At 38.4% G+C, this 15,396-nt stretch overlaps 1 protein-coding gene and 1 long non-coding RNA gene across 5 annotated transcripts in view; one reads left to right on the top strand and one right to left on the bottom strand.

Moving 5' to 3' along the window:
* Positions 1-3,996: 3,996 nt before the first annotated feature.
* On the bottom strand, positions 3,997-7,645 carry LOC125802143 (uncharacterized). 2 transcript variants are annotated; one of them, XR_007439081.1, is made up of 6 exons: positions 7,437-7,645; positions 6,196-6,352; positions 5,658-5,724; positions 5,040-5,179; positions 4,819-4,929; positions 3,997-4,688 (listed from the first exon to the last, which is right to left on the bottom strand). It is a non-coding gene; the product is annotated as an uncharacterized LOC125802143 (long non-coding RNA). The 2 variants fall into 2 exon arrangements; XR_007439080.1 differs by having other exon boundaries at positions 3,998-4,688; positions 5,040-5,160.
* Positions 7,646-7,709: 64 nt separating this feature from the next.
* ical1 (islet cell autoantigen 1-like) overlaps positions 7,710-15,396 on the top strand; it is a 68,351-nt gene continuing 60,664 nt past the window's right edge. The window contains exons 1-3 of one of the 3 annotated variants that reach the window (XM_049479076.1): positions 7,710-7,814; positions 9,399-9,521; positions 9,766-12,081. The gene's annotated coding sequence lies outside the window, so the exon portion shown is untranslated. Of the gene's footprint in view, positions 7,815-9,398; positions 12,082-15,396 lie in introns of all 3 variants that reach the window. The other 2 variants (XM_022675268.2, XM_049479077.1) reach the window with 2 other exon arrangements.

The raw sequence follows: 15,396 nt of genomic DNA, 5'->3' as shown, positions 1-15,396 counted from the left end.
ATATATATATATATATATATATATATATATATATATTGTACAGCATAATAACATATTTTTAAACTCTTTATTAACAAACACTGTAACAAGTCAATAGCAGTTCAGTTCAATTTCTGTCTAGTACAAACAAACACACACACACACGCGTTTCCAGCTGACCTACAGTAGTTACAGTAAACAGTGAACAATGTGTCCAGCTCCACCTAAAAAAATACATTTAAAAGACGATTTATTTGATATATTTGGTCTCAATTTCACAAGCTACAGTTACTGAAATTATTAAACTTCCGCCTCAACCTTAACACTTAATCCACATGCATCACTGCTATAATCTGTTAAATAAATTACATTTACTCTCAGTATCACAGAATGTGTTTAAATCGTTCACAAAAAACATGTAGAGCTAAAGAAGGTCTCTAAATATTCCCTCGAATTTCCAACCCAGGTAACAAGGTAACACAAGCTAAGGTATTGAGCTGTCGTGAGAGAGGCTCCCAGTCTCCCCAGTCCGTGGCGTATTTTCCCTTGTTGTGGGAAATAAGGCTCTACCTTCCAAGTACGTCTCGCTGCAGCCTGTAGGAAGGCGGAGTTGGACATCCAACTCCGCCCACATCCAACCCCGCCCACATGTGCTCTTGTACGCCAACCCCCCTACTTTTTTGTTCAAGAAGCACTGTGTGCCACGTGAAATACGCATATAACGCCGATGTTGCGCTAAATTTACGCATATCTTGTGAGTAGTTCCACCACGTAGCCTTGGCTACAGCACTACACATGCTGTAGTGTAATGCACAGATATCACAAAAAATAGGCTATATATACAGTACCAGCCAAAAGTTTGGAAACACTTTCTCATTCATTTTTGGTTTAACATTGTAAATAAAGTAATACATAAGGAATCATGTGAACTTAAAAGTGTATGATTTTATTGTTTTTCTTATATGGCATGCTGCTAACTTGTGGTTTATGAGGCTGGGAACTCTTGCTCTTCTTTTTCATCACGTGTGCCATTTCTCCTTTATTTTATACAATAAGCAAATAATTGCATACAACGGTTTGCTGTTTCCAAAAGATCAATTGCCTCTGTCCTGTATATCACAATACATTATACATTAATCTGTCCCACTCACCAGCAGAGTAAGCCATTATTTCACTGCATTAATCCTTACATTTAAATTTGTTAAACTAGTTGCCAGAGTGTGTAGATTTTATAAATTTATTTTAGACTGGTAAATATCTCCAGAATTATTGATTAGCTATCATAGGAATCATTATTTACTTATTATATAAAGTTAAAACGTACAATATACAGTTTTTGGTTATGTTCCATATGAAATAAAGAGCACACTATCAATCATGGCTTTGCACTGGTAGAGGCTGGTCAAAGGGTGCATCTGATTATTTAAGTGTTTGATTGTTAGATCACACCTGTTCTCTGTACTGTAATGCTCTATACTTCATATTACAGATAGACAGAGTGCTTCTTATCACCACTCAGCAGGGGGAAGGCTATTTGTGTCATAGTCATAGCTAATATATAATAATGATATTAGAAGTAATTCTGCATCTTCACTGTCAACAGGGTGCTGAAAATATTACAGATGAGAATGACACAGCTGCACTGTATAGCATACAATTTAGGACCACCACAGAGCAGCTATTATGTGGCTTGTTGGTTATTCACAACACTACAGTGACACTGACATAGTGGTGTTAAGAGCTGTGTTGGTATGAGTGGATCCGACAAAGTAGTGCCTCTGGAGAATTTAAACACCTCATTGTCACTACTGGACAGGAAATGCTCCATCAACCAGCATCATGTGGGCAGCGTCCTGTATTCAGCATCAAGTAGGCAGCATCCCATGGGCACTGATGAAGAATTTGCAGAGATGAGCAACAAACTGTGCAGCAACAGATTTAAAGATTCTGTCTCTGACTTTTCACTCACAATAGACCTCTTTCACGCAAGGAGGAGGGGTCAAGTTCCGGGCGAGGTGATGTGTAAGCGTATTTCCGGTTTGCAGCACCGCTAGGAAAATGGATGGCTTTTATTATTCCTCGTCTTTGGCTGAACTTCCCCGCTTTAGGCAGGATGATGTGACCAGAACTGTCGAGGAGCTGTCGAGGACCAAACGAGCCAAACTCGATAAAGGATACAAGTTCTTTTTCGAGCAATTTATTTTTGATTATGAAGGTAAATGGATGCAGTTCTGTAGTTTAGGTTAGCCAAGTTAACTAGCCTGCCTAGCTAGCTTCTTAGCTCGGTGCTCACTTAACATTCTATCATTTAAGCCTTTATCAAACTGTTTGTTAATTCTATTGTTAAATAAAGCATATAGTGTACTGTTATAAGTGCCTGTCTTATGATATTGTGTGTTTAGTGTCCAATGTTGTAGAGAAGGAGATCCGTGTTAGGGCTCGGTGCTACCGGTCCTTAAAGAAAAGCGAGGAACCACACAAGCTAGAGGTCCAAGCTCACGGTTCAGCTATCTCACGGTTCAGCTATCTCACGGTTACAGCACTGCAGTTCGCTAAACCATCTTAACTTCCCCAAATAGATTTACTAGTTATTATTAGAGTCTGATACCCTGTTGAGTTTTATGGACTCTGCCAACACACACCTGTTTAGCAGCCGCTTGCCTTCACGGATGGTTCCTAGTGCCAGTCTTGAGGGACACGCATGGATGAATGGAAAGTCATGTTTTTTTAAATACACATATGAAGTACAGGATTAAGCTAATTAAAGTGAAATTAAAATGGATGCGGACTACAGTGGTTGTTTCTAAATGTTCTGGGGTATATTTTAGTAGCAGTATTTTGCTAGATTACATCCTTCTTAATAAAACCCTTAATCTATGGTACTAAACTACACCCCATGATTTTCTTCTGCTGTTGCAGTTCTTTGTTTGTTCAGTTCAGCAGTAAACATAACTACTATTCTTCATCTTATTCTACTTTAACACAGAGGTAAGGTTTACCTAAGGTGAAGGATAGGGTTCCTAGTGTATGTGACCCACAAACCCAAAAGCACAGTTGCTATAAATGAAGAAATAAAGTGGCCAAGAAATAATGTAAACAAATAAAAAAACGTAGCCATCTAATGTAAATTAGGTTATAAGAGTAAGAAAAAAGGGAATATCTTAATATTAAGAGAAAAAGGTGAGGAAAACATTGCACTTTAAGCTAGCTTGATAACAGCTGTTCTATATAAAATGGACCGTAGCTAGCTAGCTACAAGCTTCTGTCTATTTTAGACAGAACAGCTGTTATCATGCTAGCTGAATCAGACTTTACATGCATGTTTTTTTCCTGATAACACTGTACTTCTTTAGTTTATCTTGTTTAAAGTACAATGTTTTATAGAGCAGTGTTACTAGCTTGCTAGCTAGGTAGTTAGCTACTCGCCGGGAGTCGGCCGAGTCACGTAGTCGTGGTCCCGCACAGCCGCGCTCCCGTCTCCCTCTTCTTCCAGCACACCGACAGCCTGCTCCCCTATCGCGCCCTCCTCGTCCAAACGAGCAGAATCTCCGAGACGGGAATTCACTCTGCTGTACACAGACTGCCTGGCTGGCCGAGTCCAGCTAAAACGACGCGGTATCGCACCTTTCTTCAGCCACGTCTTGCCCTTTGGTGTAACGTAGATGTCCTGCGGCTCAAAATGAGCGCTACACACATGCGTGCTGTTCCTAAGAATTTTGAAATTCGGCCCCTCACTCCTTCTAATGGCTATCACCCACTTCTTTCTGAGTTCCTCCTCAGCTGGAAATGAGTGGAAACTCAAATAAGGCTGTTTTTGCTTGGAATTAGAGCACAGTGGTACGCTGCAAAAACACTTACTACTCACTTGCGCCATGGCGGAAGAACGAACGCTCCAAACGGAACTGAGTTTACACAGAAATGTCTAGACCGGAAATGTCGACCCCGGAAGCGAGAGAAAGGCCTATGTAAAGCAGCTGTTGGTAGAAGTGTCTAATAGAGTGAACAGTGTTTTATACCTATTGTATATTATACACCAGTAAACCATTATGCAACTAAAGTGTCCTAGATGCTAATTGGAGCTAAAAAAAGAATAATAGAAGCAGAAACAAGCAGGTGGTAATAATGGTATGCTGGATAGTGTATAACGATAGAGTACAATATATCAAATGCTGTGGTTTCAGAAATTAAAAATGTATGTATACATAGCTATTTTGTCAATAATAATAATAATAATAATAATAATAATAATAATAATAATAATAATAATAATAATAATATCCCTTTCCTGCTTCTCCTCTCCCAATTTTGTATGGCTGACAGTAGTTCCCAGGGAAATTAACTCCATTTACAAACACTTTGTCCAAGCTAATACAATATCTTTATTGGCATTTATTGGCACACTAGCCTTTAAAATGTTTGGTTACATGCTTTGGTCAAACAAATACAGAAGTCTTTATTTAAAAATGCAACACCCAGCCACTCACACACCCAGCCACTCACACACCCAGCCACTCACACACCCAGCCACTCACACACCCAGCCACTCACACACCCAGCCACTCACACACCCAGCCACTCACACACCCAGCCACTCACACACCCAGCCACTCACACACCCAGCCACTCATGAAGCTGGCTGCAGAATCCAGGGTGCTCGTTTTCGCTGTAAAATGCCACAAGCTCCCCTCGTCTCCCATGCCCAACGTAGCCTGTAATATAAGTAAAAGCACACACTTTCACAAAGTAACAATCTCTCAAGCCCCAATACCTTAAATATATTGACGTACCAATTTCTGACCTCAGGAAAAAATTATCAAAATTTATTTAGAACAAACATACCCAGTATGCAGTCTTTATAAGTTTCTTGACAGTTCTGGCAGCACTGCAGTTCGTACATCCTGCGAAACTCGTCTTTACATGCAGCACTGTGATGTTTTCATGGCACTACACCTGTAGGTTTAAAAAAATCAAGAATTTTAAAATGATTTTAAAATCAGTGAGTGTAATTCCTTTTCTAAGGGAAAACAAACATCTTAACTGTACTGAAATATCATGCTTACTGTCAAGCCACTCGAAATGTGCCCGGGCCCGGAATGATTGTTGTCCAAACAATGTCCCGGAAGAGACGACAAACCAGTGACAGCTTTAAAAAAGCTTTGTCCCCCTCTTCCAGAACTGTATCTATGAGAATAAGGGGCATCTGTGAAAAACATTATAGAAGCATGTAGATTTTGATTCATGAAAATTATAGTAATTGAAAAAAATGACCAGATAACATTCTAAGGCTGCAACCAATTACTATTTTGGTATTCTATTAATCTGAGTTGGCACTTATTATTTCAATCATATCCCCAATCTCTGATTACTGTAGGAATGGCTAGCATTTTTGCCTGAAGACTGTAGTCAGCGTCATTCTGTTGACTAATCTCTGCCTTAACGTAACAAAACAGCTCTCTGCTTTTCTATCCCTTTAAAATGATAGCACTCCAATAGCTTATGGGCTTCAAATGCCCTTGAAATGACTAGTCAACACTAGGTCAAGTCGAAATTTCAAATAATGTCAACTTATCTTTTCAGCCCAATTCAGACTTTTGAAAACAAACCACAACAGTAAAACATTTTAAATGGCCCAGTTAAATTAACCCGAAATAAAAAAACACACATCCACACCCTCACACCTGTTCAAAGGAGACGTTGCCCATTCTATCTCCTTCATCAGTCACACGTTCAACACGCTGAACTTTCCTGAGAGAAAATATAATAATTAATATAATTAATACCATGCACAGAGGAAGCAAGACCAGAACTGGGAGAAGGTGTATCAGGAGTAGCTGGCAGAGGGGGAGCTGGACGTGCATCAGAAGTAGCAACAGTCTGTGGATTAAACACTTCTGCTATAGTGGTCTTGGTTGCACTGCTGCACAGAGATACATGATGTCTGAACTGGTCTTTGCATAGTATTGTATGGCTGCAATAGACACAATAAAAGTGTGCTGTAGGTGTGCAGTTTAGAGATGAAGGAAACTGTAAGACCAAAATGCACACAACATGCAAATAAGCCTATAAATATAAATATTCTTCAACTCATTATGCCCATCAATTGAGTGTAAGATGTAAGTGCATTTGTTGATTCAAGATATTACATTTACATGTTTATTTGTTATAGCCAATGAAATCAATATCTCTCTCTCTGTTTAAAGAAATACTTCCCCATACCGTTATTCTCGACTGCTTGTTTGATATGGTTTTGTAGATGTAGGCTGTTATTAAATCGCTGGTCAGTGTCAAAACTGAAGCAGGGGCATTTGAAAACACCACACTGGCCAAACCGTGAAGGGTCAGGAGTGGCCTGGACATGTGTTGGTGCTGTATGCTGTAAAACAGAAAGCAACAAAACACATGAGCTTACAATTACTATATCGGTGCACATTAATTGTAACTACATTCAGTACAAAGGTAATAAATGTGCATCGACTTAACCCTCCTGTTACGTTACGGGTCAAATTGATCCATTTAGTAAGATAGTAAAAGTATTTTTTCTGTATGAAACGTCTTCAGCTTGCCTTTATTTGTATAATTAACATATAACATGAAAATGGTTAATTTCATATTTGCAACAACCCCCTGCAAAAACTGAAACTAAAACGAAATTGTAATGTTATGTTTCATTTATATGTAAAAATATTGTGTTGGTCGTTTAAAAGTAACAAAGTAGTAAAACAAAAAAAAAGTAAGATTTTTTAAAATGGAAAAACAAGTGAATTATCCTAATTGAACTATTACCTCTATTGTACACTATTGTACTAAATGTTGATAGAACAATCAGCAATGGAGTTAGTTATTAAATATTTACTCTTCTGGTTAGGATTATTTTGGTTTCAGAAATATGTTGGATAATTAAAAATGAACCAGGTCAAATTAACCCGGGAATACCATTGCTATTCCTGACAAATTAAATAGGAGGATTAAGCATTGATATCTTCAAATATTTATTTGTATGACTAAGACTTTGAACCAATTTTAGTTAGCTAGATTATCTTGCTATCTTGTTAGCCAATTAACTTCTTGTATAGACAGTTTAAACAGTTTTTTAGGTTAGCTGACTATAACCCCTAGCTATGCCTTAAAAACAAAACTGATGCCTAGCTCACTACTAGCTATGAGAGTTTATCTGTGATACCATTAATTGGTAGCATTTTAGCCCATAAAACAGAAGGTAAGATAACTAAAGTTTGAATTAGACAAGACTGGGTGCAATTCTGCATTAGAATCCATCAAAAAAACGGCAATATGACTAGCTAGAAGCAAACAAACCACATGGTACACGCGCCGATGTAGAACCTTCATGTGCGTATCAACGACTCACCGTTTACTCATAAAATATAATATAGAAAAACAAGAGGACATTATAAAAATAGCTCTGTTAACTTAAAAAATAACTCAATATTTGTACTTACCGCCATAACCGGAGATATAAATCAGATAGATGCTTTAGCTGCTTTCTCGGCTACAATTCCTGTTTACCTGGAGTAAATGTAGGCGTTCGTGACGGACGTAAGGTGGGTGTTGCTTTAGACGTAAGGCGGAGTTGGACATGGGCGGAGTTGGATGTGGGCGGGGTTGGATGTCCAACTCCGCCTTCCTACAGGCTGCAGCGAGCGGCTCCTCCAACCTTCCAGCTCAGTAGGAGGCGGTAGTGTACCTAAAAATCAGAAGGAGACAGAACTGGAGCTCCATCAGCTTTTAGTGAGTAATTCTGTAGGTTTCAACAGTTCTGGTCCTCGCTGTGTATCATAGGAGTCCGTTCTGAGAAAATAAATATCTTCAGTTAGTTGGTAAGTCTTTCCCGGGCTCTCAAATAGACCGTGTCCAGTTGATTTAATAGCTCGTTGTTTAAACATCATTCCAGATGTTCCGCGTTTTACCGAGTCCGTCTTGGATTTTCAAGCTCCACTGCCTTCGATAGGTCTCTCTCTCTCTCTCTCTCTCTCTCTCTCTCTCTTTCCCCTGAACTCCAACTTCCTCTTATTAACCTGCACACACTCTTTTTCTTCCAGCTCTTTACTCCTCTTTCTGTGTCGCTGCATTTCCTCCGCATTTAACTGCACTGTTTAGCTGAACTAGCGAGCATAAGTCTGCTGTGTTTGTCCTGTTCTCTAAGCTCTACCAGCTCTTCAGCTTTCTCTCCCATGTTTCGGATGGATTTAAGTAACATCGATCAACCCCTACAAAATAGCTAACTAGCTAGTATGTAACAGTGATTTTGTGCATAAACGATAAAACACAGGGATAATTGGAAGTTCAAAATGTTAATTAATTAGAGTAATTAATTATTAATTATCATGAAAAACACAAAACCATTACAGTGTTCTCAAGTCTCACGCTTTGAGCACCTCAGCGAGTTCACACGCTCACACGCCACACATGGTATTTCTCACGCCTGCCAATCCATCGGCTGTATATTATAATGTACTCCCGTTGAGCCAATCAGAATATAGATCACTCTGTTGTTAGGCAGACCTAGTCAAAGAGGGTGGAGTTTCAGCCAGAGTGTCAGAAAAAGATGCAGTGTGTAAATAGCAATTATTGCTGGGTATCACAACTACTAATTAATTTACCTCAAATGTACTATATACATACAATGGACATTTATCTCAGAAATGCTATTTTCTTCATAAATTCACCTCAGCAGTGCTATTCAACTTTTACCATAGAGGTGCTTATCTTATTATAAATTTACTTTAGCATGGCTCATTTAAGTTACAATTATATCTCAAAAATGCTTAATTATATATTTTCCTTAGCAGTGCTATTTTAGTCATAAATGTTCCACAGCATGGCTATTAAATGATGCGTTTACCTCCAAGGTGCTATCATGTATTTAATCTAAATTTGATATTCTAATCGCAGTTATCTCAACAGTGCCATTCTGATCATAGGTTAACCTCAGAAATTCTATTCTAATCATACATTTATCTCACCAATGCTATCCTATTATAGGTTTATCCCAGCAGTGCTATTCTAATCATACATTTAGCTCAGAAATTGTATTATATTCATACACTTACCTCAACAATGCTATCTTAATCATTGGTTACCTCAGCAATACTATGCTTAGCATGCATGCATGTATGTATGTATGCATGTATGGTAGTGCTATGGTAGTGCTATTCTAATCACAAATGTACCAGAAACACGTCCTGTGTAAACTGATAGTAAGTACAAAAAGTAATGCTGAAAATCTTAATTAATTTAATGTATGCAAGGAGAGTGTATGTTTTGAGTTTGCCAGCTGCCTGTCATTGCTGTTAAATATCATCAACATTAGAGGAAACAATTAAATATGAAGTAAAATAAATTGTTCAGCCTTACAAAAAAAGTGTTTTTTTTTTTGTAAAGGACTCTTCATTCTTTTACAGACACTGCAGAGGGTTTGTGTTTGGTCCTGAGGTTCTGAGAAGATTCTGAGGGGTTCTATTTTACAGGACGCTACTTGGGCATTGAAAGACCTGTTCAAGCATCACTTCCACTGTTTCAGATTGGTAATTTCAGGTTTACTTACTACTCCCTGTAAGAGACTTGGTCGCATACATGGATACATTGAACTGAAAAGTTCTTATTTTATATACATCAGCAGTAAGAACTGGAAGGTCAAATTAAAATTAAATGTAGATTTCCATTCCTCATTGAAGACTCCCATTTTTTAGTTTGCCATGTAAGAGATTTTCATTTCGCACCCAAAACAAGCACTGAGCTTAGGTTTGTTTTTTCTTGGCTTTTTTCCAGAAATGAATGCCTATTTGAAATTTAGCTACAGAAATACACTAAACTAGAACATTTCACACCGAGGTTAAACTTGTGAAGAGGGGAAGAACATGGAATCTACAAATATCTTTGTTACTCAGCAAACATCTTTTCCTACCCATCCCAAACACATGCAGAAATGTACAGACAAGAAAAAAACTCACCACTGCACAGTCTGTGGGAAGAGTTTTACTCGACAGATGCATCTCCAACTACACCAGCGCATTCACACTGGAGAGAAACCGTATCACTGCTCAGACTGTGGGAAGAGTTTTACTGATCAGAGTACTCTTAAAAAACACCAGCGCATTCACACAGGAGAGAAACCGTATCTTTGTTCAGACTGTGGGAAGAGTTTTAATCAACAGATTAATCTCCGAAGACACCGGCACATTCACACAGGAGAAAAACCGTATCACTGCTCAGACTGTGGGAAGGGTTTTACTCAACAGATTCATCTCCAACAACACCAGCACATTCACACTGGAAATAAACCGTATCACTGCTCAGACTGTGGGAAGAGTTTTACTCAACAGATTCATCTCCAACTACACCAGCGCATTCACACTGGAAATAAACCGTATCACTGCTCAGACTGTGGGAAGAGTTTTAATCAACAGATTACTCTCCTACGTCACCAGCGCATTCACACTGGAGAGAAACCTTATCACTGTTCAGACTGTGGAAATAGTTTTAATCAACTGAGAACTCTCCAACTGCACCAGCGCATTCACACTGGAGAGAAACCATATCAGTGCTCAGACTGTGGGAAGAGTTTTAGTCGTCGGTGTGTTCTCCAACTACACCAGCGCATTCACACTGGAGAGAAACCGTATAACTGCTCAGATTGTGGGAAGAGTTTTAGCCGTCAGAGCCATCTCCAGCAACACCAGCACATTCACACTGGAGTGAAACCGTATCACTGCTCAGACTGTGGGAAGAGTTTTACTGATCAGAGTACTCTTAGAACACACCAGCGCATTCACACTGGAGAGAAACCGTATTATTGCTCAGACTGTGGAAAGAACTTCAGGTATTTAAGTGCTTTGAAGAAGCACAAATGCTCCAAGAGCAGTGATGGAACTGGGCTGTAAAACATCAAAACCCCAATCCAGGAGTAAAAGATGTTGATGGGACGATACACTATTTTCAGCTCCGATCTGATTACTAACTAGGCTAACAGACTGCAGATGTTAATGGAGATGGCTACTGGCTAACTGGCGATGCTAACTGTATTTCCGAACTAAATTAATCACAGTTTTTACTAAGAGATGGTAGTGTTTGTGCTGGTTAGTGTTTGTAGATCCTGTGGTTTTATAGGATATGTGGATTATGACTATAGTTCACTCCAGTCTGTAGTTAATACCTTTACAACACCAGAATGCAGCTGCTGTCAGTTTAGTGCTAGCTAGGCTAACAGACTGCTGGTGTTAATCTGTTCACCCCTCGGACCCTGACTGCTGTTCAGCGTTTCTGAACAAAAAAATCCCCAGATAGTTCATTTTTTGTAGACAAACTACTAAATAGCTAAATTACTCAGTCATACATCTTTTATGTATTTAAGCCAATCCCATTTACTTACAGGTGACATTTTCAATGCATTAATTTAAACTACAAGTTTACAGAAAGAGTGTTATTGAATTTCCAAATATGAGTAATACCAGGATCTGACTGAAAACAGAAAAGATATAGAAATAACACAATGATCGGTTAAAGGTGTAGAAGAGGTGTCACATTATATCATATTATTAATGTAGTAAAAATGAGCCAATAGCCTATTCTAGGACTTTTCCAGAGGAATTAATTGTAAATTGAATTGAAACTGTAAAATACCAAGATTTTTACCCTCCAGTAATCATAGTAAATCAAAAAGTTTAGAAAAACACATTCTACGTGGGATTTAGTGTTTTTTCTCTTCTTCTGTTTAGTTTAGTGTATGTTTATAATAACACTCCGGTCCAGATGATGGCGGTAATGTACCGGTAAAATAACAGAAAAAGAAGAAGAGCAGTCTAGGAGAGCAGGGTTTGTGCTTGGTTGTCAAGGATAACCAGCTTCAATCTTAACATGAGCCAGTGTTTTATTTCTTGGTAAATAATGTGATAATTACAAGTTAGAGTTATAATCTTGGACCTTAAATAGTTCTAATCCCAACACTTGCCTGGTTGAGAAGGGTGGCAACGTTTGCAAAGAAGAAACCGATTTATTCCAGATTTTACCACATTTTTCTTTACTTCATTATTCCTGCTTTTTCCACTCTTCTCTGGATTATTGCAGAAGGTGCCAATCTTTTAGAAGGTAAGTGAAGAGTTAAATTATTGTGCCAAATAAGGTTGGGGTGACTTGCTGGAATTCTTCATTTAAGCGTAGAAAAAATGGTCTGGTAACGTTATGAAAACTTAACATTTTTAGATTTATGGTGATGAAACATAACAAGACAACGTTCTGGGTATGTTTTTTTTTTTTTTTTTTTACAAATAAGGTTGAGCTGATGTTCTAAGAGCGTGTTTAGGAAAAACATTTTGGGACCGTCAAGAAAACTGGACAGATAAACGTTCATAAACGGTGTTCTAAGAGTTTCCTGTAACTGTAAAAAAACGTCCTAAAAACTTTAAGAAAACTGGACAAATTTGTGTAAAGGGAACATTCAATGAAAACTTTATAACAACCAACGGTCTTACAACGTTAGCTAAACGTTGTAATAATTTTGGGCAAGGGCCTCCTTTATGCTAAATTAATGAATTAATTATTTAAAGAAATAGTCATAATGTTTCATTTATACAGCTCTGGATAAAATTAAGAGACCACTACAGTTTCTGAATCAGTTTCTCTGATTTTGCTATTTATTGGTAATGTTACACAACATTTCTCCCAAATTACAAATAAATAATATTGTCATTTAAAGCATTTATTTACAGAAAATGAGAAATGGTTGAAATAACAAAAAAGATGCAGAGCTTTCAGACCTCAAATAATGCAAAGAAAACAAGTTCATATTCATAAGGTTTTAGAAGTTTAGAAATCAATATTTGGTGTAAGAACCCTGGTTTTGAATCACAGTTTTCATGCATGTTGGCATGTTCTTCTCCACCAGTCTTACACACTGCTTTTGGATAATTTTATGCAGTTCCTGGTGCAAAAATCCAAGCATATCAGCTTGAGATGGCTTGAGATCATTCATCTTGCTCGTGATTCTATTCCAGAGGTTTTAAATTGGGTAGAATCAAATAAACTCATCATTTTAAGTGTTCTCTTATTTTTCTGGAGCTGAATGTAGATAAGTAACTGGGGGACTATGCGTTCAGAACAGTGTACAACAGGATATCGCGGTTAAAGTTCCTCGTGTCTCGGGCATGCGCTAAAATATGACTATAATACCCTAATCAAAACGGACTGTCACTTTAAAGACCTTTACGTATCTTATAAGAGCATTATGTAGTTTTATACCTATAAATTGTAGAACATTTTATGTTCTGTATGCTTTATTAAGCTTTATAACATTTAGGATCAGCACAAAGCAGGTATTACATGGGTGAATATATACTTTGTCTGAAAGCAGGGACACTAACATTGAGGAGGTGACTGCTGAGACAGGCTGCAGGCTCCAGCCCCCCGCGACTAAACGCCTAAATTAATTAATAAATGAATTAATTATTATGTAGATGGAGTACAAGCTTTTTATGGTTTTGCTAGCTTAAAAGTATTGTTGTGGTGTTGAACCTGCCACAATATATGGCATTGTATCTGCATACAGTGGAGATAAAATTGCTAAATAAAGTAAAGTTGCTAAAACGTTTTGTGATATGATTTTATATTCATCATGCTTAGGGACAGAAAATATAACAAAAATATAACAAACCGGTCACTCACATACGAGACATGTTAAGACATGTTTATAATGTTCAAAACATTATAAAAGACCCTCGTGGATAAGTGGGAGAAGGCATATGAAGCAGAACATTGGACTTGGCTTATGTGTTTCTCACAGAGCTGTAGTTCCATCTCTGCAATGCCATATGGCACCGCGGCAGTTTCTCACCTCCCGGTCGGTGCCACACAACTTCACGGGTGAGGTGGACGGGCTGACAGAAAGGACCTTAGCTTCCACAGGGCTCACATGTAAGCAGAGAGAAGGGACTAAGAACAGAACGTCAGTGTAGTAAAGTAAATGTTTGAAAGTAGAATTGTAGAAATGTAGTACGTGTAGTGTTCAGAGTACCGTTTTGCCAGCAGCCATCTTGCTTGCCTTTAGGCTGGTCTTCTCATCCGCCAAGGGGATTCCTCACGGTAAAGTTCAAATTTACAGTCACATCAGTCCTGTTATTCATCAGCACGTCAAAAAACCGACGTTCCTTTAAACCTGACAAACAAACAAACATTAAGACAACACATTGATAAATTTGTGGGATAAATTTGTGTAGGACAAAATCAACCACTTAAGGTGTTTTGTCTCGTTTTTCAAGCAGAGAGCGTTCCTGTTCTGTTCAGCTTGCAGAAATCTCCGTCTCTTCTCGGGGCTGAAGATTACAGCGTCATGGTACTCCTCCCGCCCAGTCTGTAGCACTGCATTAAAGAATTCAGTGCTGTTTGCCTAAAACTTAATTGATGAGACAAGGTGAACAAAGCCCGAAACTGTCTCAACTTCTTCTGTTGGTTGTTTCGTGGGACTTGCCATCTTAACAGTGAGCAAAGCTAGCCCCTATTACTAGTGATGCCCCAGGAGGGTGAAGACTAGCACATGCACATGTGAAGTCAGCCACCGCATCTTTTCAAACTGCTGCTTATGTAGCATTTCCTCACAGAATCCTAGTGCGGTGGACGTCACCCTTTGGAGTGATGTGGGGAGAGAGTGCCATCTACTCACCCAGAGAAAGCAAAGCCAATTGTGCTCTCTCAGGGCTCTGGCAGGTGATGGCAAGTTACATGAACAGGATTCGAACTGGCGATATCTTGATCATAATGGCAGTGGAAAATATCAAAATTAAATGTAAGTGCTCACATAAAGCAAAAAAATCTGCCAATGGGAAGATTTCTTAAAACATAAGCAATAATATCTAGGTGTTTGGTTCATTTCACTTGCTAATATTTAGATTTTTGTAGTGTAGGTATAAAACGATCTCAGTGATGACATTTAATTTGTCTTTTGGTAGAGCCTACTATGAGTAGTAGTCTATTGCTTATACTAGTGTTTCTAAAATCCTGGTCTTCAAGGGACACTGCCGTGCACATTTTATTACTTTTTATACTTTGACAGCCCCACATTAACGCAATAATCAGCTCATTAGCTGATTGATGTGTCGGGAGCAGAGAAAACTCCAAAAAGTGCATGGGCAGTGGGCCTTCTTGATCTGGGATGAGAAACACTGGCCTATTCCATTAAAATAGTTATAGTGGTAATAGTCACAATACAGCAGTGTTTTTTTTTTTTAAATCACTCATAACCCAATGAACTGCACATTTTTTGCTTTCCTTACTCTTACCTTCTCTACACCTGACCCACTGCTTGAGAAGTTTGCTAATTAGTTAATTAATTAAGTAAAGTGTGTGTTGAAAGAGGGGGTGGGTATTGGTTAATTCTGCTGAGCTGCGCAGAATTAATTAAGTATGGGCACA

This window comes from Astyanax mexicanus, chromosome 5 (genome assembly GCF_023375975.1).
Source record: "Astyanax mexicanus isolate ESR-SI-001 chromosome 5, AstMex3_surface, whole genome shotgun sequence".
NCBI classification, from domain to species: Eukaryota; Metazoa; Chordata; class Actinopteri; order Characiformes; family Acestrorhamphidae; genus Astyanax; species Astyanax mexicanus.
Note: the sequence above shows the minus strand (reverse complement) of the source record. Positions and strands in the feature narration are given on the sequence as shown.